This window comes from Pleurodeles waltl, chromosome 9 (assembly GCF_031143425.1).
Source record: "Pleurodeles waltl isolate 20211129_DDA chromosome 9, aPleWal1.hap1.20221129, whole genome shotgun sequence".
In the NCBI taxonomy this organism is placed as follows: domain Eukaryota; kingdom Metazoa; phylum Chordata; class Amphibia; order Caudata; family Salamandridae; genus Pleurodeles; species Pleurodeles waltl.
In genome coordinates, this window is record NC_090448.1 from 210,116,006 (window position 1) to 210,143,693 (window position 27,688).

Here is a 27,688-nt window from a genome sequence, read left to right on the forward strand (position 1 = left end):
ACTCGAAAGGTGAGTTTTTAGGGCCAGTTAAAGCAAGCATTAGCAAAGCACGGGGTGCCAGCACTTTGGCTTTGCCAATGTTTGTTTTGTATTGGCATTGTTTTGGCAAATGTTTTTGTTGAGGAGTCTGCTGGGTCCCCGGCAATCTAAAAAAATACTAGATGTGCTCCTTGTGAAAGGCAAGAATGCTGTAACTTACAGTGAATACAGCCAACGCTAAAGTGGGCTGACTAATTGGCAGTGCTTAATTTGTGCTTGTTGTTTCCGGTGCTAAGCACCGGCACTTATTTTTGAGGGTCGGGGCTTAATCTTCTGCCTCAAGCATTTACTGTGCGCAAAAGACATATATGGGAAAGTTGGAGGAAGAGAAAAACGAAAAGCGTCACAAAGGGTGGGAGCAGAAAGCTGCAAGAGTGAGCTGAAAGGGGCAGGGAGGGCAGGGAGTGCCTTTAAATGGATTGAAGAGGCCCGAGATAGCTTCAAGATTAGGCCGCCTCAGTATTCCGTGTTCCCACATTTAATTGTAGCTGCCATGTGTTTAAAAGGAGGGCTTTGGGCACCGGCACGTCTTTATTTACAAATTAAGCACTGCCAATTGGCCCGAGCTGTATGCAGAAGATAGCAGAAGAAAAATGCGAATGACATAATATTCGACCAATTGACGTAAAGGGCTAGCTGAATGCCCCCTGACCTAAGTACATTATATATGTAATTTTAGTGAACTCAAAAGGTCTTCACTAACGCTAGAACTAATAAATACTCCTGCTTGCACATAACATTCAGTATAGACTGAGGCTTCTACAATTATGAAGCTTCTTTTTGTTTCTAGAATGTATTCTTTTTTAATGAATGGGCACTTTCTTCGATGGAACTGGGATGTTTATTACATAGGTATACACACTGTACAAAAACTGTTGTTATTTGATACAAGCAATCATTTGTTAAGGCTGAGTGTATGCTTATATGTTAAGCTGAAATCAAAACCGATTAAAACAAAAGATTTACTTTACTCTTTACCACAGTTATGTGACTCGAGACAAGAAAGATAAAATGAGCCAGCCCTAAATCATCATGGAAACAGCATGGTAGTGTTCTCTACCACTTTGCCAGACATTCAAAGCTATACAGAAAAAGAACAACTTTTCGCATCTGCATTAGTTCCAGTCTTAGAAGGATGTTGAGACAGTAGCACTAAGAGTTTGGATTCGGGAATCATTCTTTAGTGCAGCCTCTCCCATTTCACAATGATGGAAAAAAGAACGTCTCATTTGTTGTGTTTCATCATTTGGATGGCAGATGTTTTCTTCAAAGTGTAACTGCTGTTTTAGCTGTAGGAAAAACAGAATACCTTATTAATGATTTTACACACATAAAGGAGGGATGCCAAGATATAAGTGTTTTGAGTCCAGAAAGGCAATAACCTTCTAAGAAACTCCTTTGTCACCTTTGGCTTAGATGTCCACAATCCTATACCACTTGAAGACTCTCAGAAATAAGACAAATGAATCCGTTTGATAGTAATCAAATATTTTTTGAGACATGTTATGAATGATTACCTCACCTCTGACAATTGCACTGTAAATGGGCAAAAGTACCACCTACTGCTAAGTATTAGAATCACAATTCACAGAGTAATGAACTCTTTGATGACTTGCAACATTTGTTAGCGCGTCAGACCTTAATAAGTAAACTTACAAGGAGACACGCATAGGTCGATGGACCTTTTGACTCGCTTCGAGGTTTTCCCACCATATATCCCGTACCAGATACAAATCAATATCCAATAACAATAAATAACATTAGTAATCAATAGGAGTCAGTAATTGTCACACACCATGACCTTTCGATCATGAGTAACCACACCTTTTTGTAAAAGTTAGAATGTTTATTTCCCTATATTAACAATGCTAATGTTACATAACTTAATCTTAGAATCAAATGATAAACATATAGAAACAACACTGGCTGACCAAAGCGGCGAAAGAATCGCAATCCAATCAAAGCCTGAGCTACTACACATTCTAAGGTTACAGTACAAATTAATATAAAAAATAACTGTGTAAACGATATAACATAAATTTAGATTCAGCAAAGAAAATACATCAAATGTTATTACATGTAACAAACTTCATCAGTGAGATCCCTAACTACCATCAGATTAGAATAGCATGTTTGGGTTTCATGCAAAACAATTTAGTCACACCAATTTGGAAAACATCTAACTATGGCTCTATCAAAATAGCGGTTGGTACCTAGAGATAAAAGCAAATAGACATAGCAGTCAATAAGATTATCAGTATACCTCTACTCAGTTTGGATCAGCAAGCTGTGACAGTCTTTGTCATCAGGACATCAGTCTGGTCAGCACGGCATGAGGATTCAGCATCAGAGTTCAGAAAAGGCAAAGGCCCTCATTACAACCCTGGCGGACGGTGGTAAAGCAGCGATAATACCGCCAACAGGCCGGTGGCAAAACAAATGGAATCACGACCATGGTGGAAACCACCAACATAGACAACCACTTTAACACTCCGACCGCCATGGTGGTAGAAACAAACACGGTGGCCGTAACCACCAACAGACAGACGGAGGACAAAGTACTGCCCACTGTATGACAACAGGCCTATCCGCCACCTTTTCCGGGGTGGAACCAACGCTATCAAAAGCACGGTGGAAACAGTACACAGAAGAGAAACCACTCACCTCTCGTCACCCAACGAGGAACCAGGACGCCATGGAGCCCGAACTACAGGTCCTGCCCATGGTGGTCTTCCTCCTGCTCTATCAGGAGCAGGACAGATGCCGTCGACGACCACTGTGAGTACTGCACCTACAACACAGGGGAGGGGGGAGGGAAAAGAGAGTGACACACACACACGCAACACGCAAAACCCCCACCCCCACCATCACCCAGAACACCATACACACAAATACATGCAGCAACATTACATATACACACCTCCACCCCCTGGAAGAACGCAAGGACAAAATTAAATGATTGTAACGATTGTAATCATGAAAAATCTGATAGTGAAAGTTCAAAATTCAGTATATACAAATATGTACACCAACTACACAAGTCCGGATAGTGTACCAATCATTGTCCGTGGACCAGTGGTCCCAAAATGCATGGGCGAAGCCCACACAAGATACCTGACTCAAAACGGAGAGAACACTGCAGGGACATCAGATCGAAAATAAACAGTCACCTCAGGGGGAAGGGGAGGGGGGGGAACCTCAGCCGGATGAGTGTACGACCCCACTGCTGCACGAGGGGGCTCAATGCCCATTGCTGTATACTGGGGAGTGCAAAGTAACAGTCTCTCAAGTCTTTCCAGTGGGTGGTTTGCCCACTGCTGTATCCCGAGGAGTGCAAAGCCACAGTCTTTCAAGTCTTTCCAGTGGGTGGTTTGCCCACTGCTGTATCCTGGGGAGTGCAAAGCCAGAGTCTCTCAAGTCTTTCCAGTGGGTGGTTTGCCCACTGCTCTATCCTGGGGAGTGCAAAGCCACAGTCTCTCAAGTCTTTCCAGAGGGTGGTTTGCCCATTGCTGTATCCTGAGGAGTGCAAAGCCACAGTCTCTCAAGTCTTTCCAGTGGGTGGTTTGCCCACTGTTGTATCCTGGGTAGTGTAAAGCCAAGTCTCTCAAGTGGATAACAGTCTAAACTGGTTCTGGAGGGGGCCTTGTGGCCAGAGTGCTTCAATCTGCCAAGGACTGAGGTAGTGGATGTGATTCTCCACTGGTTCTGGAGGGGGCCTTGTGCCCAGAGTGCTTCATCCTGCCAAGGACTGAGGTAGTGGATGTCTTTCTCCACTGGTTCTGGAGGGGGCCTTGTTCCCAGAGTGCTTCATCCTGCCAAGGACTGAGGTAGTGGATGTGATTCTCCACTGGTTCTGGAGGGGGCCTTGTGCCGAGAGTGCTTCATCCTGCCAAGGACTGAGGTAGTGGATGTCTTTCTCCACTGGTTCTGGAGGGGGCCTTGTGCCCAGAGTGCTTCATCCTGCCAAGGACTTAGGTAGTGGATGTGATTCTCCACTGGTTCTGGAGGGGGCCTTGTGCCTAGAGTGCTTCATCCTGCCAAGGACTGAGGTATTGGATGTCTTTCTCCACTGGTTCTGGAGGGGGCCTTGTGCCCATAGTGCTTCATCCTGCCAAGGACAGAGGTAGTGGATGTCTTTCTCCACTGGTTCTGGAGGGGGCATTGTGCCCAGAGTGCTCCACATGCAGTGTGGCCAGTCCCATTCCCTCACATGGGTGTGTGTGCCACAAGATTGCCTTGGAACAGGCAGCATGATACGCCATGGAGGCAGAGACATACCCCACCCTGCTGCGGCTTCGCCATCCACCTGCAGGTCCAAACAGTGATGAAAGTCATGCCTCATGGAAGCTGGGCAAGGTCCAGGAAGTCTCCTCCAGCCTCGGACGGCTGACCGCTGGGGATGGTAGCCATGTCAGCGGTGGTGCCACTGTCCGAGCACGTCGCGGTGTTGGTGGCGGTGCTGGCGGTGGTGCATGTGTCAGCACCTGTTGAGGGACACAGCAAGACATCTCCTGCAGCCTTGGTCGGCTGCCCACTGCGGTAGATGCTGGGGACTGTTGCTTATGCTGCAGACGTGCAGGTGGCGGTGCTGGTGGCTGTGCATGTGGCCGTGCAGGTGTCAGTGCAGGTGGCGGTGCTGGTGGCGGTGCTGGTGGCGGTGCTGCTGGCGGGGCAGGTTGCGGTGTTCGCCGCCATACAGGTTGGTGTAGTCGTTGACAGAAGGGGTGACACTAGTCCCTCAGTCGGTGCCACCGTGCCCTGTCCTGACCTGCTCTTCTGCTTTTGTCCCTTCCCCACCTTTGATGGTGCCACAGGGGTCTTGCCACTGTCCCCTTTAGTTTTCGCAGAGCCCTTGGTGGCTGGTAGGTGCGGCTTCTCCCTCTGGGATGTGGGCACCTTCTTCACCTTGGCAGGTGGCGGAATGTCCTTGGCCTCGCAAGGTGGCACACTGGCAGCCCGGAGGGGTGGCGCACTCGATGACCCCGCAGTTGCTGGCACCACTGTGCCTGGGGATTTGGTGGCTGAGGTGCTGGGCTGGGATCTGGAAAGCCTGGCCCTAGGGGAAGGCTGGGGGGGGAGAGGTGAAGGGAAGAGGTCAAAGTTTGCCAGGAAAAGTTTTTTAAACACACTGAGACGGGAAGATGGAGGGGGTTTGGGAGTGGAGGAAGAGGTAGTGGTTGTAGGAGGTGTACGTTTGCTGAATTTGGATGAAGGTGCATGGGCCGGAGGCTGTTGTGAGGTGGATGGCTGTTGGGTGGGTGTATGCCTATGCTTGTGTTCTTTGGGAGGAGGGCTCACAGACACACTGGGAGAGGACACAGGGGATGTGTGAATGGTAGTGGGGGTGGTGAGTGCACGTGAGCGGTGTGTGGTGATGGGCATGCTGGTGATGGAGGTAGTGGCTGAGGATGTAGTGCATGCAGGTGTGAGTGGAGACGAGACAGGGAGGGAGGAGGAGGGCGTGGAGGAGGGGGACACAGTGGAGGCAGTGGCTGTTGCTGTGTGTGCATGGGGATGGTGCTTGTGTGAGTGCTTGTGGGATGTGTGGTGCTTATGTTTGCCATGTCCACACTTGTGTGTTGATAAGTGTGCATGCTGGTCTGATGGTGTGCTTGGGATAGGCTGAGGTACAGGGGATTGGGTCTGGGGGGAGGATGTTTGAGGGGGGGAGGCTGGACCCAGGAACAATGGCTGCCATCAGTGCTGAGGCCAGAGCCTGAAATGCTCTCTGTTGGGCCACCTGCCCAGAATGAATGCCCTCCAGGTATGCATTTGTTTGTTGCAAATGCCTCTCTACACCCTGGATGGCATTCAAAATGGTAGATTGCCCAACATTGAGGGATCTCAGGAGGTCAATAGCCTCCTCACTGAGGGCAGCAGGGCTGACTGGGGCAGGGGCTGAGGTGCCTGGGGTGAAGGAGATGCCCACTCTCCTGGGTGAGCGGGCACGGGACACACACTGAGGGGCTGCTGGGAGGGCAGTGCTGGTAGGGGGAGTGGCGGCTGTACCTGTTGATGCAGTGGGCACAGAGATGCCCGCCACCGCAAGAGAGCTCCCATCAGAGGAGGAGTCGCTGTCGCTGGTGTATGCTCCTGTCCCCGTCGTGGAGCTACCCTCGCCCTCCGTCCCGCTGGTGGCTTCAGACTCCGTTGCTTCACCCTCCAGGGCCATCTACATCTAGTCAGGCTCCCTCCTGCTCTGGTGCCATTGCTCCTACGCCAGATGATGCTATTGCATGCAAGAACAGGTAGACAAAACAAAAAGAGGGGGAAGGGGGAAGACAGAAGAAACACATGTTCAGTGCATGCAACACCACTAACGTTGGCGGACACAACACACAGGGAGCAGCCCTCTGCACTAAGCCATGCACTAACAGTTCCTAGCAAATTCACCTGCCCATGGGAGACGCGGCCTAAGCCCAATTGCTGCACACCTGGAAGCCACAGGAGCCTGACTAGGTGTAGATGGCTATTACCAGTAGTGGGGTTGGGGTGCCACAGAGCCTGCCTAACAAGGGACCTTGCCTACCAAGTTTGCCCTGGCCTAGGGGAGCCTACCTCCCCCACCCAGACACCTTGTAATGCGCGCAGGGTCAGCTGAATTAGAGTGTACTCACCCCCTTGTGGCTGCTGTAATGCCCTCAAGCACCCATCCAACTCTGGATAGGCCACCACCAGGATCCGGTACATCAAGGGGCCATGGTGTAACGGGCACCCCTTTCACGTTGGTAGGCCATCCCCAGCTGGGCCGCCCCATCTTCTTGCTCCAGCGGCGCAGGTCCTCCCATCTTTTACGGCAGTGGGTGCTCCGTCTATGGTAGACCACCAGGGTCCGGACGTCCTTGGCGATGGCACGCCAAATACCCTTCTGCTGGTGGGCGCTGACCTAGAGGAAAAGTGAAGTACAAATTGATGTTTCTAGCCCGTACATTTCATCTCACGCATTGTCAAACACCTCCCACACTGGCCCTGCCATACATACACACACAATCCTGACATGCTGGCCTGTCCCCCTCCCCACCGTCTTCCATCCACGACATTCCAGACACTCAGGTGCCATCCACCTGTTTATCTGGAGGACAGTACAGTTGCGTGTACTGGTGGAGGACCCCATCGACCAGTTTCTCCAGCTCCTCTGAAGTGAAGGCAGGGGCCCTTTCCTGTAGCCATCGTCGCTTCCAGACACAGGTCACAGCAGCACTTGCAGTGTAGGTCCTCTCCTGTTGAAGGTCTGGTAACAAGTGAGTGAACAGTAAGAAAATGGCGGTCACGTCTACGGCGGTGCGTACGGTCACCGCTGCCGTACATTGTCATTGGCTCATGGGACCCATTGGGCCCAATGTTAACCAATGCTGAATTGCACCGCGGTCTTCGACCGCCCACTGCGACGGTGTACAACGCCAGCGCAGTTACCTCATTTCCCCTTATCCCACCTTACAGGTCAGGCAGCCGCCATTTCACGGGGCCACATGGGATGGAAAAAAACTGCGTCACACCTATCTAGGCCTGGAATACAGACAGATACCGGCACATTGCGATTTTCCAACGTTTTAGAAAATCACACATTGTGATACCTAAGTGTTGGATGACCCTCTGCTCGCTGTTCTCCTCCATAGGGCACGTCTGTTGGGGCAGGTGATGAGATGGCGGCATCCTCCAGTGTACAGACCCCTGGTGGACCTGTCGACAATGGAAGAGAGACACATCATTATCACATACAGACTTCGTGCAACGATCCTGGAACTGTGTGCCCAGTTGGAGCCAGACCTGATTTCAGCTATCTGCCATCCCACAGGAATCCCCCCTCTAGTGCAGGTTCTGTCTGTACTCCATTTCCTGGCCAGTGGGTCTTTTCAAACAACAGTGGCCATGGCATCAGGGATGTCCCAGCCAATGTTCTCTAACGTGTTGTCCAGAGTGTTATCTGCAATGCTGAAACACATGTGCAGCTACATTGTTTTCCCTCAAGTGGAGGATTTGCCCACAGTGAAAGGTGACTTCTATGCCCTGGGGCATATCCCACCCATCATTGGTGCCATTGATGGTACACATGTGGCATTTGTCCCTCCCGCAGGAATAAACAGGTGTACAGAAACCAGAAAAGCTACCATTCGATGAATGTGCAGATGGTGTGTTTGGCAGACCAGTACATCTCCCATGTGAATGCCAAGTATCCTGGCTCTATGCATGACACTTACATTTTGAGGAATAGCAGCATCCCTTATGTGATAAGGCAACTCCTGAGGCACCGTGTGTGGCTAATAGGTGAGGCCAAAGTTCCAACACAGTTGACATGGGTGTCTGGGTATGGGGCTGTCCCTAAGGGTTAGTGTGTGTCTAACAGTTGTCCCTCAACATTTGCACGTGACTCTGGTTACCCCAACCTGTCATGGCTACTGACCCCAGTGAGGAATCCCAGGACAAGGGCAGAGGAACGCTACAATGAGGCACATTTGCGAACAGGAGGATTATAGGATGCACCTTCGGTCTCCTGAAGGTCAGATTCCAGTGCCTCCATCTGACAGGTGGCTCCCTATACTACTCACCGAAGAAGGTGTGCCAGATCATAGTGGCATGCTGTATGCTGCACAACCTGGCTTTGTGATGCCAGGTGCCTTTTCTGCAGGAGGATGGGCTTGTGGCAGCTGTGGAGCCTGTGGACAGTGAAGAAGAGGAGGCAGAAGAAGATGCCGACAACCGAAACAACAATATAATGCAATACTTCCAGTGAGACACTGTTCATCGTCCAGGCTAGTGTCAGGGGCCCGTTGGTGTGCCATTGTGTCCCTCCTGGTGTTGAGAAGGTCTGCCAGCACCCCTGCAATGGTGACCAGGGTGGTGTTGATGGACTTCAAGTCCTCCGTGATCCCCAGGTAGTTTTCCTCCTGCAGCCGCTGGGTCTCCTGAAACTTGCCCAGTACTGTGCCCATGGTCTCCTGGGAATGGTGGTAAGCTCCCATGATGTTGGAGAGTGCCTCGTGGAGAGTGGGTTCCCTGGGCCTGTCCTCCCCCTGTCGCACATCAGTCCTCCCAGTTTCCCTGTTATCCTGTGCCTCTGTCCCCTAAACCGTGTGCCCACTGCCACTGCCCCCAGGTCCCTGATCATCCTGTGTTAGTGGGATTGCCTGGGTTCCCTGTAGTGGTGAACACACTGCTGATTGACGTGTCCTGGGGACAGAGGGATGGGCCCGCTGGGTGGGTGCTGTGGTGGTGTTTCCTGAGGGGGGGAGGTTCAGTGGTGGTATGTGACTGTGGCAGGGGAACCTACTGTCCCGCGATCCCTGATGGGTCAGGCTGGTCATCTTGAGCCAGGCGTGCAGAGCTGCTGTCGTCACTGTGGGCCTCTTTTGTGGGGGGACTGGATATGTCTGGCACCTCCTGTCTGGGGATATTGGGTATGGGGCCTGTTGGGGTGTAAATGCATAGTTATTGTATCTGTGTGTGCCATCTTGGGCAATGGGTGAGTTACCCTCTACTCCTGTGCTTGCATTATTGCCGTGGCCCTTGTGTGATTGGTGATTTTGGGGCATTAGTGAGTCTCTCTACTGGACATGCTTTGGTGATGGGTGTCCATGCATTGCTGTTACATACAGAGCTTGAATTTGGGATGTGTGGATTGTGTTAGTTGGGTATCTGTGGGTTGTTGGGGTGATGAGTGTGAGGGTGAGGGTGGGAGTATGTGATGGCATGCAGGTGGGGTAGGGGGGATCAAGTAGTAAAGATTTGCCTTACCAGAGTCCAGTCCTCCTGCTACTCAGGATGCATGATCGCCAAGACTTGCTCCTCCTGTGTTGTTAGTTGTGGGGGAGGAGGTGGGGGCCCACCGTCAGTCCTCTGTACAGCAATCTGGTTTCTGGATACCACAGAACGTACCTTCCCCCGTAGGTCGTTCCACCTCTTTCTGATGTCATCCCGTGTTCTTGGATGCTGTCCCACTGCGTTGACCCTGTCGACAATTCTCCACCATAGCTCCATATTCCTTGCAATGGAGGTCTGCTGCACCTGTGATCCGAATAGCTGTGGCTCAACCCGGACGATTTCTTCCACCATGACCCTGTTCTCCTCCTCAGAGAACCTGGGGTGTCTTTGAGGTGCCATGATGTGGTGTAGGTGATGTGTGAGGTGGTGTCTGTTGTGATGTGTGAGGGGATGTGTTGTGTGTGTTGTTTGAGGTGGGTGGATGTTGTATGAGTGATGTTGTTGTGTGTCTGTGGATGCTGGTGTTGTGTTAGGTAGTCTCTCTCTCTGGCCTTCTTTCAGAATTCTTTTTGTAAGGGTTTATGGGTGATGTGGGTGTGTGCTTTATATTGGATTGGGTGTGTGGGTGTGGTGTGTGTATGTGTGTCCGGTGTGTTTTTTTTATTGTCCAATGTGGTTGTGTTTTGTAAATGTGTGTGTAGTTTGAGCGCAGAGGTGTGTACCGCCAATGGAATACCGCGGTTGAAAGACCGCCGCATTGATTTGTGGGTCATGATAGTGTGGGTGTATTCCTGTTGGCGTGACTGTGTAGGTTTTGGTATCGCCAGTTTATCACTGACCTTTGGTGTGGTGGACTTGTGTGGGTGTCTGTATTGTGGCAGAGTCAGGGCCAAAGTCTTTAAGCAACAAGGATAAGCATGTGTCTTCTCAAGACGTTCAAGAAAATAATAGCCTTACGGCAAGATAGAAAATGGGCAAATGGTATCCTCTTCTCAAGTCTGGCTAAGTTAGATTTCGTAAAACTAGTTCCCACGTCCCTATTGGTCCAAGAATCGCATGTTTACATTTAGTCCAATGAAACTAAAACTTCAAATATACACTTCTACTAGTACATGGTTCACATGATTGGCTCCCTTTTCTTCAGTTCTTGTCATTGCGCTCATCAGTTAAAAATATTTTTGCAGCTTATACTCCAATCAGTATGTTCATTGTCTTCTTCTCCTGGGAAAGTCAGTCTTACACACATTACATTAAACATTGTTGCACTAGCAAATACATCATTTCCTAGCAAGCAGTTCTCATGAGAAAGACTTTTAGCTACGAGCACCTGGTCAGCACAGAGGAAAATCACAATTGAATTCTCTAAGCATCCATTTTGTTAAACGCCTAAGCAATGCAGCTTGACATGAGGCCGTGCAACTAGGCCAAGACCTCGCTAAATTAAGGTCTATAATTAACAAAGCTAATACATAATGCATAACCCTTAATATGACATATTAGTACATTAATCAAACAAAAAGCTCAACATTTCATCTTAATAAGCTATTAATAAGTACACTTTGTGAACACTGGTGGGTGCACCTTCAAATGCATGCATTATTTTTCTCTACGTTATTACATTTTCTCTGCAATTTAGACACTCTGCACTAACACATTCTTTTAGGTCAGCTTTAGCTGTCTGCGAGTTTCATATGAGAGCAAAAAAGCTGTGGCACCTGCCACTGAATGGGGGTGGCGGGCGGGGGGGAGATTAAAAAATACATAAAAATAAAAACACTTCCCTGGTTCGTCGGGAGATGGCTTTGTCTCTGTGCTCGTCCTGACCAGCCTCGTCTTCTTCCCGCACTTTCCTCAGCCAATCACGGAGCTGCTGTCACCAGCATGACAACAGCATTGTGATTGGTGTGAGCAGCCTTGTTCGGCGCTCACACAGGGAGTGGGAATTTGTGCACTTTCTCCTCCTGGCTGTGCAATACAGCCGGGTGGAGAAATGCTAAGTGTGCATGTCTGTTTGGCCAGCCCAACATGGCAGGCTAAATAGCATGCATGTGCACTTATGGTGCACATACCATTCCTCCTCAACCTCCCCATCCCCAAACTGGCTCCATATAAAAATAAAATGATCATAACGTTCCGTTATGATCATTTTATTTTTTCTTCTCCCCACAAGCAGTGGGGCGACGCTCCTCCGCCTTAACGGAGGAACCGCTGCTGCAAAAAAGACAATTAAGTGAGAGGGTCTTAGTGTTGATTTGGAAACAGATTAATTATCTATTGTGTTTTTGCACTGGTGTCAGGGCCAAAAAGAAAGCATTACATTTTTTTTAATCGCACTGCGAGGCTTGCCCAGAATAGAGAGATCAGAGTGCATGAGTCAAGGAGTTAGCAACTTTGCTTCCTTGGCCAAGTGGAAAATGTCAGGATTCTTTTGTAACATGGCAATTATCCCTATTTTTGCTCTAATAATAATTCTGAAATGGTTTCAACAGCTTTCAAATACTTTTTAACTGATCTCATAATGTCCTTATGTGCTATTTCAAGTCTATGTTTCAGAAAAGAAAATAATACCAGCTTTCACAGTTTTTCCGAATGCATCTACTGGCCTGAGCTTAAGGCCCGGTTGGTAATAAAAACGGAAAGTGGCAACCCTCGTGGCACATACCCAAATGGAGAAGGTATCTTGGGAATTCAATGAAAAAAGGAAAAAAAACGAAACAGCAGCTGCTATCTTAGAACAGGTTTTATTAAGGACATAATGAGTGGCCATTTTTAAAGGAACTGTTTCATACTCTGCAGTTACATACTTTTAGTCATCTGGGTGACTGTCGTGAATCTATGCATGCAGGGCTGGACAACACCAGAGGGACTATTCATAGTTTGAAGGAACACACCATTAATGCATCCCACAAAAATATTGTTCTAAGTAGGCTTGTATTTGGTGAAGCTTGTAACGTACAAGTGAAGGCATTGCAGCAGACTCTAATTAAGTCTTTAACTGACTGTGCTTTGCTTGCCAGTGCTAATCCCTACTAAGAAGTAACACAGACAAAGTAAAAAACCTTGGTTTTATTGTGCTAACACATGCAATCACAGGCATGCACTAATGCTATTTTCATGCTTTGACATTTAAGCCAAACCCATTGGTTTTGCCAACGCTTGTTATAATTAGTAGAAGATACTTTATTTGTTACAGAATCTGTTCCTACCACTACCCACCCTAAACCACCGTGAACTGACAAGTATGATGTCGTTGATCGTTGGCGTTGTGTGCTTTTCACGTTTGATGGCCTGATTGGGAAGGCATATATCGATGCACAGATGAATCTTCCCCGGTTGCTTGGGTTTCTCCGCTATCACCATGGGGGACACCCATGGGGTGGGCCCTGTCACTTTCTCGATGACGCCTTTCTCTTCGAGCTGGTGCAGCTCTTGTTTGACCAGCGGCCAAAGGTGAAATAGGACCCGTCTGTGCCAAGTGCTGTGGGTTTCACTGACTTGTCGATGTGTAGCACCAAGGGTGGGGCTTTCAGGCACCATAGACCTGTGAAGAGTGTGGGAAACTGGCACAGGAGTTCCTTGATTTGGAAGACTTTGACACTCCTGGCGAACGACACTAGGCCCAGGTCTTCGGCTAAGTGACTACCGTGGAGAGTGTCTTCCTCTCTGTCCACGATGTGGAAGGTGGCTTGTGTCTCTTATTGGTTCGCTTTCACCTGTACTGTTTTAGTTCCTCTGAGTGGCAGTGGTGTGCAGCTCCCATACGTGAAGATTTTGGTGTATGTTGGCATCATCGACGGGCGAGGTTAAAGGCGGCGGTACTGTTGAGTGCTCATCACATTGACTGACAAACCTGTGTCAATCAGTGCCTTCACCCGGGATCCGGTGATAGTAAGGCCACAAGTAGGTTGAGGGCATCGGTTTTTCTTCAGGTCGTTAGCAAATGAGACGAGGAACGCTTCTTCCTCCTCTGATGAAGGGTCTTCGTATGTGCTCTTCCACTTCCTCTCTTGAAGGCCTTACTCAGGGTGTTCAGGGTCTTCGAGCGATAAGTGTCTTGCCATGCTTGCCTTCAAGCGTCTTCCATATGCCCCTCTCCCATGTATGCTGCTGGGACAGACAGTTGGAAAGTGATGTAACTTCCCGCATTGGGAGCACTGTTGCCCTTGCGTGGAGCAGTCCCTGGTGCGGTGCACTTTGCGACCACAGTACATGCAACGGGGCCCGTGTCTTGCTGGTGGTGGGGACGTATTGTTCATGTGTTGGGTTTTCACAGCGTCCACATGTTCCACCTTGATGGCGGGCCTTTCTCTGGCAACAGGGTGAGCGCTGCCTCCATTTCTGTTGCGCTGGCTGAGGAGAGGTCGTATGATCTGGCCAACACGAGGATGTCGTCAAGGCTGATGTTAGGTTTGGTTCAAGATGAGGCCCCTGAGCGTTTTGCTGCGACATCCCTGTATGATTTGTGCGTGTATCTCTTTGGGTTGGTCATCTGCTGTACACATGCTTGCTAATTCTCTTAGGTGTGCGTGGAATTGATCTGTGTACTCGCCTTCCCTTTGACGAGCTTCGCCGAGTTTGAACCTTTCAAAATCAGGGTTGAGTTGTGGGTCAAAATGGGCGTTAAGGGCCCTGAGGGCTGCATCGTAGTCGTCGGGTACCCCTGTGTTGTGTAAGTGTTTGAATAGTTTATAGAGTTTATCACCCCCAAAGTACAACAGTAGGGACCTTTTGACAGCCTCATCATGCTCACGTGTGGCAATGAAGTAGTTTTCAAGCCGCCCAAACCAGATTTGCCTTCAGGGGGAGGCTGTTGCAGGATCCGCTAGTTCACTGAATGGTGGCAGCGCCCCTACCATGGAGTACTGGGGCGAGAGAAACACAGGAGTTGCAAGCCTCTCGTCTGCCATGTCGACCATGGTGCAGGGTGCGTGTGCCAGTGGTATTGTGCACCTGGCTCTCGGTTACTGTGGCCCTTCTCCACACCAGAGAGCACTGAGGGTTTGACGCAGGGTAGTGCCTAATGTGCGCGGCACGGCAGCTGCAGGTCTGGATCGTACCTGGTGGTAGGTGTGGAGTGATGAAGCCAGAGCCTGATGTCTGCATGGTCTTCTTTCGATTATTAAATGTTGTTTTGTTTTTCACTTCTCTTTTCACTCCCATGCTGCCAGTGCGACGCGCTGAGGCGTCGGTGTGCTGGGGGCATGGGCTCTGGGATAGCGGGAGAATAAGGGTGGTGCAGACGATTGATCATCTTTGCTTGGCTCCTGGAAGGTCGGGCGAGCTGCAGCTGAGGCGCTCCCGTAGAGGCATGGCCGTGGGCCGTGGGGGCGGTCGCGATCGCTGGCGGTTCGTCCCTCTCGGCTAGGGCAACTGCTCTGGGGCGGCGCAGCCACGCGGGGCAAGCTACTCCGGCTCGCGGGATAGGTGGCAGCCGGTGTAGGAGGGCGTAGAAGTGGGGTCTGATGCGAGAGGCTGTACAATGGTATTGCGCGTGGGATGGCCCGTCCTCGTCGCCAGTGTGGAGACCCATGTGGTGGAGGGCCTTCGCGCAGTACTGCAGTATGAACTGACATGTACTCAAGATTACTGGTCAGAGCAGAAGACCTCGAGCAGTCTTTCCCTCATTTATTTATTACCTGGGGCCACACCTGACCCGAGAGTGATTGCAAGTACTTCCGGTGTGCTGTTGGGTGACTAGACTGTAACCAGTCAGCACACTACAATAAGTGGGGATCTCAGAATCATTAGGAGAATAAAGATAAAAGTATCCCCTCCTGAAAAGAGACCCTGACATAAAGAACTACTCTTCCCTAATAATTCAAGCTTTTGCTCCTTACGACTAGAGACCACGGAAGAGACTAAAGTAAACAAACAACAGCAGTCACTATTCACATTCTAAACCATTTTATTACTCCAGACAGCTTCATCATTTAGTAGAGGGGGCTAATGATTATCAATCGCTAAGTGGGTATATAATTAATTTAACACATAGTTATAGTTGTAAAAGCTAAAGGAATCATGCAATATCTTTGCTTTGCCTTACCTTGGGTCCTATTTAGAAGCAGAATTGCAATGGAAAAAAGGGTTATTATTTTGAAATATATTGTTTGCATGTTTGAGTTGTTCACATGATCTAAATTCCAATAGACGATACAGTGTTACTCGGTAGGCAAAATTAACCATTAGCTAGACTTTACCAAAAGGCGATTCCCCATCACAAAGGCCACATTATGAGTAGCCCGTAAAAAGACTAATTTCCTCCTTGCCCTTGAATTACCATTACGTAGGCTCTCAATAATTCCAGGGGTGAGGAAATAACAGGAATTACATGTTTTGGGAACAATCTAATCAGTGTTTCTGTGCCGATTTCAACATGTTTTCGACTTTTGTTTTTCACACAGAGTGCAGTGCCTTTTAGCAGCAGCGACGTGTAAAAAGATGAACTTGTAATTCCAAAGGCCCATCAGCATTTACAGAACACTCATAATGAAGGCCCTAATTGTGCTCACTAATCACTGCACCACTATAGGAGCACATTTCTGGCCTTCACTCACAGCACCACACAGATTTCCACCTCCACATTCCAGAGCACTGGGACAGCCAAGCCCCACATTGCTTGCCTTTCTAGCTCCTAATTAACACAATTTCCTTCACAATCTCCATGTGTGATATGCTGTGTCAAGCCCTCTACAACATGACTGGATCTCCCTCAAACTATTGCTGAAACAACACATTTCTGTCCCATGTATATTTCACTCCCTCCTATTATTGTGCAAATGAATTAGCATTCTTCTGAAGATTTAGTAATAACAGTAAGGGCAGCACAGATCTAGCAAAATGCTCTATATAAGGTCAATCTTCAAAAGGTCAGAAGTTAATGTACGTGCATCGAGAACCTCTGTTATCCAAGTTGGCAATGGAAATGTAGCCCAGTGTGAGTATAAATTGACAATGCCCACATAGTGTATGTTCCTGACATGACAGAGTGGGTTTCTCCCCATAAGGACAGATGAAGGTCAGGCCTGACCTTGGAACCTCACGTTTCCCAATAACAAGTACAGTCCCATCTTCACCCCACCAGCTACCAAATGGCAGTTTCCAGTAAGAACTAATCATCAGACCTGTCCTAACAAAGGGCCGGATTATGATCTTGGAGGATGGAATAGTCTGTCACAAAGGTAACAGATATTCTGTCCGCTGTGTTAAGATTTCCATAGGATATAATCAAATTATAATACAGTGGACAGGATATCCTTCATGTTTGTGATAGAGTACCCCCTTCCACCAAAATCATAATTCAGCCCAAAGTTTTAATTCAATCTCTATAGATAGTCCTGCCTCCATCTGCATCACTTCAGTGTTTGGATCTCCACCTTCCAGTGACAAGAAAGCAGGTAACACTTACACTCTCTAGGGAAGTCGACTTCATCTTCCATCTTGTGCCATGCTAAAGCAGTGCATCCAAAATTGATCCCACAGTATTCAGGCTCATACACACACAAAGGCCTTTTATTACATATGCTACACTCATATTACACTTAAACACACCCTCACCAAAACACAGGATATCATTGCAAGGTGCTGAGCTTCCACACAACAGTGGAACTTTACACAACAGGTCGCAGTAGCCCACACACTCCCTACCATACACAACTATAGTAGACCGTAAAACATGATAAACTTCCACCACAACCTTAAGCACTTAACCTAATACAAAGACTGGAGTCCTCTATCCACCCTGAGTGTACCCTAAGGTTACCTTACTGGTCTCTGGGCAAGCTAGTTTCAGGTTGGAAGAGATGCAATCAAAGGTAGACTCTGAACATTATTTATGTATGTAATGGGACTCTTTACCTAGAAAGTCTATTGAGGGCTAAAAAAAATGGTGTATCCATGGATTCACATAGATTTGTCCTTTGCATTTAGAAGGCGTCTAGTGGCTCACCTTGATAAATTATATAATACATTGTTATAAGAGGTACCACTTTCAGAGAAAATGAGGTGGATAATAATAATTGTGATGCCAAACAAGCCAAAGATGCAAGACAATGCCCAGAGTACAAGCATAACTCAGAACTGTTCAAGGAACTTATATAAGTGGTACCAATTGTGGATGACAAGGTGCAAATGGTCACTGGAGGCCTAATGTACAGGAACCACTTACACTGCATGGTGGATTTGGCATTACAGTGTCAAGAGAAAACAGAATGAATTCCTCCCTTGCTCTGTGCAAAGAAAACATTTGATTTGGTTAGTGGGTCTTACTTATTTTTGTTTTATCTTTTATTAAGAAGAATGCCTGGTGCCCATTTGGATTAAACGTTGGAGCACTAAAGTTGAGGGCTTGACTGCTAAAATAAAGGTTTGCACTTATATTGTTTTTAAAGAAAAACAGCTGCTACTCTTGACAGAAGTGGAATGGACCAAATATTTGCCGAAATATTTTCTTTCCTTGTATTTAATTGTTTTTATATTGGTGTTGGTATTGCTGCCAATTTACCACCATTTCTGAGTGGTGTACTTAATAAAAACGTGAACCTGAATACAATACATGTGAATATGTTTAGGTAAATAAACAGATCGGCAGAATCTGATGGTATATTATTTCCTTGTGAAAGAACTGGGTACAGTATGACCAGGCAAGGACAATCTAATGAGTTTATGTTGTTGGTTGTTTGATGTAGATATACATTCATTCTCTAAAAGAGAAATTCTATATTCTGCCCAGGTTGAAAATTATCTAATGTAGGTGGTCATTAATTTAACGCCACAAAATGCTGTACCGAAATGAATTTATAACTATCTAGGCATTGGCAATCAGCTCAGGGCCAGCATTAGCAGCAGGCTACAAATAACCCCTTTATATTATAATTGAAAGCCTTTATCAAGTTAGAAAGCTGATTGATTAAATTATTGTCTAGTTCGAAGTGGCAGTCTTTAGGCATCCAGCAAATACATCTTCTCCTTTTGATTCAGAAATATTAAAATGTATTCTTTTTCAGAAGTAGTTCTTACCCCAAGCCCTCAATTTTGAGCAATGCTACCATTATGAATCCTTTTACACATAAGGTTCGTTTGCAGATAAGCTGGTGGAAACACTATGTTAAAAGCATTGATATGAAATTATTTACATGTACATTTCAATAGTTATATTAGATCATGTGAATTTGAATGTATTCCGAGAAATTAAAATATTTGAACCTAAGTTGTTTTAGGAAGCATTTTTAGTGGTACTTGGTGGTAAGATTACAGAATACCTATAGAAAGAGAGTGCAGGTGAAGATAGAAAGAGAAACATTAGAAATGTAAATCAATTGCCTGGAAGCAATAACTTAACAAACGAACAGGCCAGGAAAAAAATAGATTAATTTCCTTGAAATTGTCAAGATTAGGGACACAAAGAATTTGATAGCTTGCCAGCAAAACTAGTAGGAAACTCACTCTGGGTGCTGTGGCCAGGATACTCCCAGAACCCCTTCTGAAAGACAAAACAGTTATTAGGTTGAACTTATGAAACAGCAGCAAGTGGAAATCATTGAATGGCATGAAGCAGCTTTTATACTATACTGCATACTCTCTGATAAACTCGGAAAATTGACCCCTCGTTACCCGACCATTTAAGATCTCCAAACTGTCCTTCAGTGACAATGTGCAATTAACGTTCTCAAAACAAAGTGAGTTTGTTTCCAGCAACCCTGTTAAATAATTTCTATATGGGATTTCAGTAAGTAAGTAAGGAAATACATCTTCAAGGCACTGAGACAAATGAGGAGTGCAGATGACAACACCAAGAGGTCAGAGATATGAGGAGCAAAGGAAAATTGAATGACAGAAAGTCGGATGCAAAGACCAACCTGTCCAACGTACAGTGCTAGGAGCATAGAATGAGTCCTTCAATACAGTCACTAGTCAATGTGCCCTAAAGACCAATGTTCTGCGCATGTGTCTGCAGTACAAATTATTTTTAACTATTTGTAGTAAATCAATGATAGATTATCATTAAAACATATATCATATATCCAAAGGGATTGCATTTTAAAACAAAAATAAGCATCAACAAACAATATAGTATACAAATGATTAAGAGGACATTAGTAGAGAGGTGTTAGGAAATAAGAGAACTAAACAAAATGACATTTTGGGTAAGCTAACACCAAAGCAAAATCATCCCAGATTGTATTAAATTTGACAGCAAATCCTCTACCTTCATAATACATACTCTATACATGACAATTGAGATATTGTTTTAATCCAACAAAGCCAGCTTAGTTCCGAGCTGTATTTGCTATTCCGTAAGGAAAACACTTTCCCTTTATCAGCTCATGCTTTCTTGTCTGGATGTAGAATATTAAGAATCAGAATGTCATAAGAAATAATAATATTTAAACTGACCTGAAAGTAACAATTATAAACAAAGTTGACTTTGGCATTAATGTATGGCTGGTGTTTGGATAGTTAATCCATTGTGATGCAGCATGCTTTAAAAAGGTGCATTTTCAACTATTTCCTAAATTGGAATGGGATTGGAAGGCTCCTGGTGGATATAGGGATGTTCAAGATCCTGGGTGCATAGTGGAAAGGGATTGATGCCTTGTTTTTTTCCTTTTTTTACACTTCTTAGTCTGCAGCCTGAGGGTTTTCTGGCTACAGGTGTGCGGAAAAAGCCACCAGAGATGGTATGCTGGTCTGCAAGTTAAGCAGGGGTGCTTTCTCTTCCCCAAGTCAAGCTAGTTTCACAGGTAACTAATACAGTTTTCAGAAAAATATTTTATTATGCCAATCTCAACGTTTTTTCAGGTCATTCATTTCGATGTCTGATCCATATCTGTGCAATGCAATGAGTTTGATGCCATTTCTTTCCCAATCACCTAACCCATTTCTAATATTCCAACAATAACGTATGATTCAAAAGTATTTGTTCATATTGGAGTCAATTAAATGCACTTTTTCCCAGGCAACCATTTAGAAACCAATCATTTCACCAACTTAGAAGCCATATTTTGCATGTTTAGTTCCAATAATCTGAATTTGCAAATTTTTAAATCTGAAAATATACTACCCTGTTTAGTTTTGGATGCTAATGAAATCATTATATTCCCAATCCATATATGGTGATTAAAGGTAATTCCAGCTCATTTCCACCATTTCAAAGAAAGCATTCTGGTGCATGTGATGAGTAAAATGTACTATCAGATCAAAAAGGTGTTCTGTCATATTGTTTTTATTTTTATTTTTGAGTTCAACATAGCATGCGTTTATTTGTGTGTTCATTATCATTTACATGTATTCTATAAGGACATTTTCTGATAGGTTGAAAATGTATCACTCTTTCAGATGCCATATATTCATCCACTGTATTATTTGGAAAGAATCTCAGTAGCTTTATAACAATGTGCAAGAATATTCACGTTTCTATTCACACCTTACATCACAAATAATAGGACTAATTATTGTTCTCATAAAAAAAACACTTCGAAATATTATATAACGTCTGTGTGAGAGTCTCTAAGGAGGAGAGGATCTTTAAACATTCCAGAAGGAGCATCTGTTACAAACAGTCTGCATCAAGGCTGCACACTGGTGCTTGCTTTCTGGTTCTTCCGAGAACATTGACAAAATATACACGGAAATTTGTCTTGCCTTTGGGCAGGCTGCAGACTAGCAATTACAAATTAAAAGCAGGTAGGTATTTGTGTAAGGTTTCTACCATCTTGCCATCAGGTGGTGCTCACGAAGACCCTGTGGGGTCCAGCTGTTATACCAGTATATGACAAAGCTCTTTCCAAAACCTTGCATATACAGCTTACATTGCATCCTAGTCCAGGTTTCCACACATGCTTCCTGATGTATCATGGTCCCTGTAGCCCTTTCTGTATCCAAGCCATGCCTGGTATCACATCCAGGTGGTGGTACTTTATCTTCTTTCTTGATTCCTGGATCCTATGGCCCTTCTGACATCTTTATACCTGCCTTCTGGATATTTCACTCTCTTGTCTCTGATCTCTACTCTGTTATGGGCTTTCCTGTTTCCTGTCTTGTATCTACTATTGTTATACTTTTCATCCTTGGCGTGGTCTCCCTTAAGTTGTTACCACCGCTAACCAGTACTAAAGTGCAAGTGCTCCTATACAAAATGTGTATGTAATTGGCTGATCCATGATTGGCATTTGATTTATTAGTAAGTCCCTAGTCAAGTGCCCTAGAGGTGCCCAGGGCCTGTAACTCAAATGCTACTAGTGGGCCTGCAGCACTGGTTGTGCCACCCACATAAGTAGCTCTGTAATCATGTCTCAGACCTGCCACTGCAGTGTCTGTGTGTGAAGTTTTAACTGTAAATTCGACTTGGCAAGTGTACCCACTTGCCAGGCCTAAACCTTCTCTTACATGTAAGGCACCCCTAAGGTAGTCCCTAGGTAGCCCCAAGGGCAGGGTGCAGTGTATGGTTAAGGTAGGACATATAGTAATGTGTTTTATATGTCTCTGCCTGCTTGTGGATTCCCTGTCTCGGTTAGTTTGACAGTTGGGCTGGTTGCACCTCTCAATAGACAGTGACACAAAGGGAGCAGGGGTGTAGTCTGCTTTGCCTGATGAGCCATCTGTGCTGGGAGGGAGACCAAGAGGAACCTCTGGTTGGAGAAGAGCTGAAGAGCTGAGGAAGAAGAGCTGCCCTGCCTGTGACTGTGCTTTGTGGAGCTATCCTGCAGTTGCTGCTTCTGCCTGTGCTAGAGGACAAAGACTAGACTTTGTGTTGCCTTCCTTCTTGTGAAGAACTCTCCATGGGCTTGATTTAGAGCTTGCTTCCTGTTGTTTGAAGTCTCAGGGACAGCAAAGACTTCTCTCTGCCAGTACCTGGAGCCTCTGCTGAGGCTCCTACTCTGCCAAGTGGTGCCCATCCAATTCCTGGGACCCTGAAAGGAGAATCTGGCAGCCTAAGAGTGAGAAATCCACGCACTGACCGCTGGGATAAGATCGACGCGACTCCGATCTGAGGCTGAAAAACCAATGCGCCACCGGCTTCGTGGCTGAAAATCAATGCTCGCCTGCAACGCGACCTGAAGAGCGATGCCCTGGTCTGGAGAAACGACGCACAGCATCGCTGACGGAGGCTGCTGAGATCACAACCTGCGACGCGTGGTTTTCGGATCATCGTGCGGCTGGATTTCCGACGCAAACACCACTGGGTGTGTAAAAAACGATGCAAGGCCTGCCCGGACCCGAGAGTGCTGACTGGATCAACGCATCGCTCTCTTGCGGAGAGAAGAAACGATGCACGCTGACCCGATGAAAGGAGAAACAATGCACGGTCTCGTTCGTGAGTGAAATAGACGCACTGCAAGCCCGTTTTTGACTCACACTCGCCCAAGCAGGGTTATTTTTGATGCACCCAAGGTACATTTTCACACTAACAGCGTTAGTGTGTGTTTAAAATGACATGAAGACTCTTTTTGGTTTTTAATTGATAGTCTTGTTTCAGTATTCATAGTTATGTGTATCCCAGTCTGACACCTGACCTTGATTCCAGTCCAGCTTTTCTCTTAGCTCCGTTGTGGTGTTCCTTGTTCTGATCCCTGGTGTCCTGCCTTCAGTTTAAGGGTGCCAGTGTGTTTCTGAGGCCTTGTGCCTCTGGCACGGAGATCCACCCAGTTCTCTTTTTCCATAACAGCTGTTGGGTGTCTCCTTAAACTCTGTGATAGTAATTTGCTCTGTGCTTTCTTTTAAGATCTTTTCACCTCACAGACAGATTACTTGCAAGGTGCAGACAAACTATCATTTACACTTGTTTGTTTGTCAGATCCCCTCTTTTACTTTCTTGTTAGTTGTTCTTGTGTTGTCTTGAGAGCTTCCCCTGCTGACTTTCCAGTTCCCTACTCACTGTCTGTCCCTCCCTGCCTCTAGGTACTGTCCTGCAGTGAGAAAGCACTCCTGTTACTTTACCTCATCATGAGTTCAGTGAGGGTCCCTGAAAATATGCCATTTCGGATGGTCCTAATCTGTATATGACCATTAGGACCCCTCCATGTGTCCTATGGGGTCAGGATACAGGTATCCTGACCCCTTGTATGTTTTTACACTGTTTCTCCCCACCCCCAGGCAATGGGAGAAACAAAATGGCGGCCACAACTTTTCTGTCAAGTTGCGTCCAGGCAATCAGGAAACTTGCTTTTCCTCCAAATCCGCGGAGGGTCTGAGGAGGATCCAAGGATGACCTGTGTCCCTATATATACAAATGTGTTTTTTATTTAATAACTAGAAAACTACTAAATGGATGTACACTAAATCACAAAAGGATAGCTTTCTAGACTAATAGCTAGCTTTCTGTCAAATTTGGTGTAAATACGTCAAGTGGTTCGGCTGCTATTCTTGTTCAAAACCCCTATGGAAATTAACATGCCCCTTTTTCTCAGCTCCTGCTTGATGGATCACCCCAAAAAGTTCCAGACAGCAGCTGACGTGAGCGTCATATGTTTTGGGAAAATGTCATGAAGATTTGTCATCCAGCGCCAAAGATATAGGCTGGTAAAACAAATGCTTTTTCTATAGAAACTAGGTCCTAACTATAAATATATATATACATATATTACACGAAAGATAACCTCTTGGTATGTAACCTCATGTGCAGTGAACCGTAAACCGAGAAGAAACATGAAATCTACTCGCAATGTCTATATTGTCTCTTTGAGGCCGTCTAGAAGCAATTAAGTTATGCAGAGCTCACTTTTTATACATACTAAACATGAAATTTGAACAGATCAGTCGAATCCAATAAATTATCAATTTTCTCAACTACCGTCAGCAATTTTGCAATGTGCAAATTACTCCATTAAAAAAGACAGTTAATACATAATGAACATGACTATTATAATATGTGTGAATATGTTGACAGAAGTCGTAAAATCAGAACGATCCATTCTCCTGTAAAGAGCTATGTTTATTATCACAAAAATAACAAGCATCTGTACATTTCCCATTAAAAAAGTTTTTTAAGTTACTTTTTTTTAAAAAGAAACCTCTTCCATCATTATGAAAATATACTTTCAATACAAAAGCTAAAAGTATATTTAGATGCTGCAACACAGAAAAAAATAAAAAATAAGGAGGGAAAAAAGAATTTAAAAAGCAAGGATGTTTTTGTTCCAAAGCAAAATTGATTACCACAGAATAGAATAATATCACCAACCTCATCTCTTCCTGTATATCCTCCTCATCCTCAGAGCTTTGAGGGACATACGTGATCTGAGTCGGAGGGCTTTTCCATCAACAGCAGTGAGTGAGAGAGAAGTAAGATGTCAAGCGGAAAATGTTATTTGCTGTTTTTCTTTTAAAATAAGGCGTCCCAATTTTAATAAATATTTTTATTCTAGATTTTTGTATTCAAGGCTAGTCTTCTAAAGGTTTGACTGGGATGGCTATGGTTATGCCACCGAACAGTAAAATCAGGTTCGATTTTCAGAAAGATAAACAAACACAATGATTTCCAAAGAGATTTGCAATTATGACTTTTCCTGCAAACTGGTTAGTTACGGATATCCAGAAACCATACTGGATGCTACCATTTGGTAGCTCGATAAGTTCAGCACTAATTTAAATAATGTTTTATCAGTTGTCAGTGATCTCGATAACACTTGTGGAATTCAGTGAGTTTATAGTTATTTTTCATGTATAGAAATAGTAAAGTGCATTATTCAGAGGTGAGCATCTGGGCAAACATGATTACTGTGTTTTATTCCAAAACATAAATGTTTAAGTACATAACATCAGCCACCCACAAACTACTGGTTTCTCTTCCATGTGTGGTATGGAAACAATTTAGTTGTTGTGTTTGAATAGAGATTTCCTTCCTTGCAAATTTTCCGTTTTTAAAAGTTCACAAAAACAACTCTGATTGGATGTAAGGACTAACCACTTGAAGGCTTTTAGAGAACTATTTGAGCCACCTGGGGTTAAGGTTCAGAGGATTAGGGTAAGTGCTTTTAGATGATACCATGTGGAACTATTTGAATTTGGTAAGCTGTAACATAAAAGAGAACACGCAATGAGGGGCAGGTTTGCTATTGACCTTGACACGAGTTAGCAAAAATACAACAAACAAATTAAAACCTTCCTATTTGAGAATGACCGAGCACACTACTAATCATTTATGAACACTGATGAAGTAAAATGAGATGGCACAGGAGCTACACAGTGAGGATTTGTTATAGAAAGATAAAAGGTGCAAGTTTCTTTAATGGATACTTTCCAATGACCTGACTCACATCACCAGTGCATTTTTAACTACCATTCATAAGCGTCTGTGGGTCTGAATGGCTTATGCTCAGAATTGGCTCCAATACCTCACTTCCTTCCTCCAAGCACGTGTCTGTTGTCCCTAGGAAGGTTTGCCACCTGAATCCTGGCTTCCTAACACTGGATACGTCAGCAAACAATGCTTATCTATAAACGTATTACTGAAACAATGGTTACACATCTCCTGCTCAGCTTTCTGAAGTGAATGCCATTTGCTGACTTTTACTGACTTTGAAGAAAGATTAACTTGCTTGACATTTGCCAATTATGTGTTTACTTTGTGAACTGTGTTTGTGCCAAACTGTAGAGCCATGCAAAGTGCAAAGTGTTCAGGTCTTTCTTTTTCCACATGCAATATGTTCCAGGTACCATCTGGAGGAGATTGTGTAGGCGCAACAGGGCAATGAAGAGGGTTATGTGCAAAATTATTGATGATAAAGACCGTCTTTTCAATTTATTCACAAATGCACAGACACAAATTTGGGATTGGGTGTTAAAAACAACCTGAAAGTAAACACAAGGGGCATTTCCTCGAGCATTTTTGGCACCTGACTCCACTGTAGCATTCAGAAAAAGACAGTTTATCTAAAAACAAACCATTATCATTCTGTATTTAGGTGTCCGCCCAAATTATGTCCTTGAATCAATATAGTTTTCAGGGAACAAATCCGTATTTTGTTTGTTCTCCAAAGGAACTATTTTTCTCTTTTGAGGAACAACTTTCTGCCTAATCTCGAAGTATTTGGGTGATTTTTACACAACATTTATACACTTATGTTAGTCTTTACTGATTTTAGGTGTGCAAATTTGATGTGCAAACTGTTGGATCTAGCCCTCTCTGCGGGGTCATCCCCAAACTATTTGCTGTCACTCCCCCTGTTTTTGCTGAATATGTTTGTGTTGGCTTTAGTACTCTGCCCACTTTACCACTGCTTACCAATGCTAAAGTGTTTGTGCTCTCTGCTCAAAACATGGCAACATACCCAATTTGCATCTTTAATTTACTTGTATATTCCTAGTAAAGAGGTACTACTTGTGTCCAAGGCCTGTAAATTAAATGCTAATAGTGGGGCTGCAACACTGATTCTGCCACCAGCGTCAGTTGCCCTTTAAACATGTATCAGGCCTGCCATTGCAGAGCCTGGGTGTTCAGTTTTAACCTGGCATTTCTACCTGACAAAATAAACCTTTTGCCAGGCTGAAAATATCCTTTTTAACACATAGAAGTCACCCCTAGGGTAAACCCTGGAAAGCCCGAAGTGCAGGGTGCTGTGTATTTAAAACGTTAGACATGTACATTTAAGTTTTACAAGTCTTAGTAATGAAAAACTCTTACATTTGTTTGTCACTACTGCAAGGCCTATCTATTCCATAAGATAACATTAGAGTTGCCTTATTACATTTTATAAGTGTAATTTCCAAAAAGGGATAGATAACCAGTTCGTGTTTGGTGCCACTGGAACTGCAATTTAAAATTCTAACTTATGGTGAAGTTGGATTTTAAATTGCAATTCTGAAAATGCCACTTTAAGAAAGTTTGCATTTTCTTGCCTTAGCCATTTGGTGCCAGCAGTCTCTCTATCTGTTGGGTTACATGATTGGGTGTAGTTGGCAGTTTGGCTTTGTGTATTCCTACTACACAGCCACTCACAAAGGGAGCTTATGT

The 27,688-nt window shown here is 45.2% G+C and overlaps 1 long non-coding RNA gene across 2 annotated transcripts in view; it reads right to left on the reverse strand.

Moving 5' to 3' along the window:
* Window positions 1-718: 718 nt before the first annotated feature.
* LOC138258600 (uncharacterized) overlaps window positions 719-27,688 on the reverse strand; it is a 35,833-nt gene continuing 8,863 nt past the window's right edge. Inside the window, exons 4-5 of one of the 2 annotated variants that reach the window (XR_011198443.1) lie at window positions 19,180-19,216; window positions 719-1,328 (exon numbers count right to left, since the gene is read on the reverse strand). This is a non-coding gene — a long non-coding RNA (uncharacterized lncRNA). Of the gene's footprint in view, window positions 1,329-19,179; window positions 19,217-24,916; window positions 24,986-27,688 lie in introns of those variants that run through there. The other variant, XR_011198444.1, reaches the window with a different exon arrangement.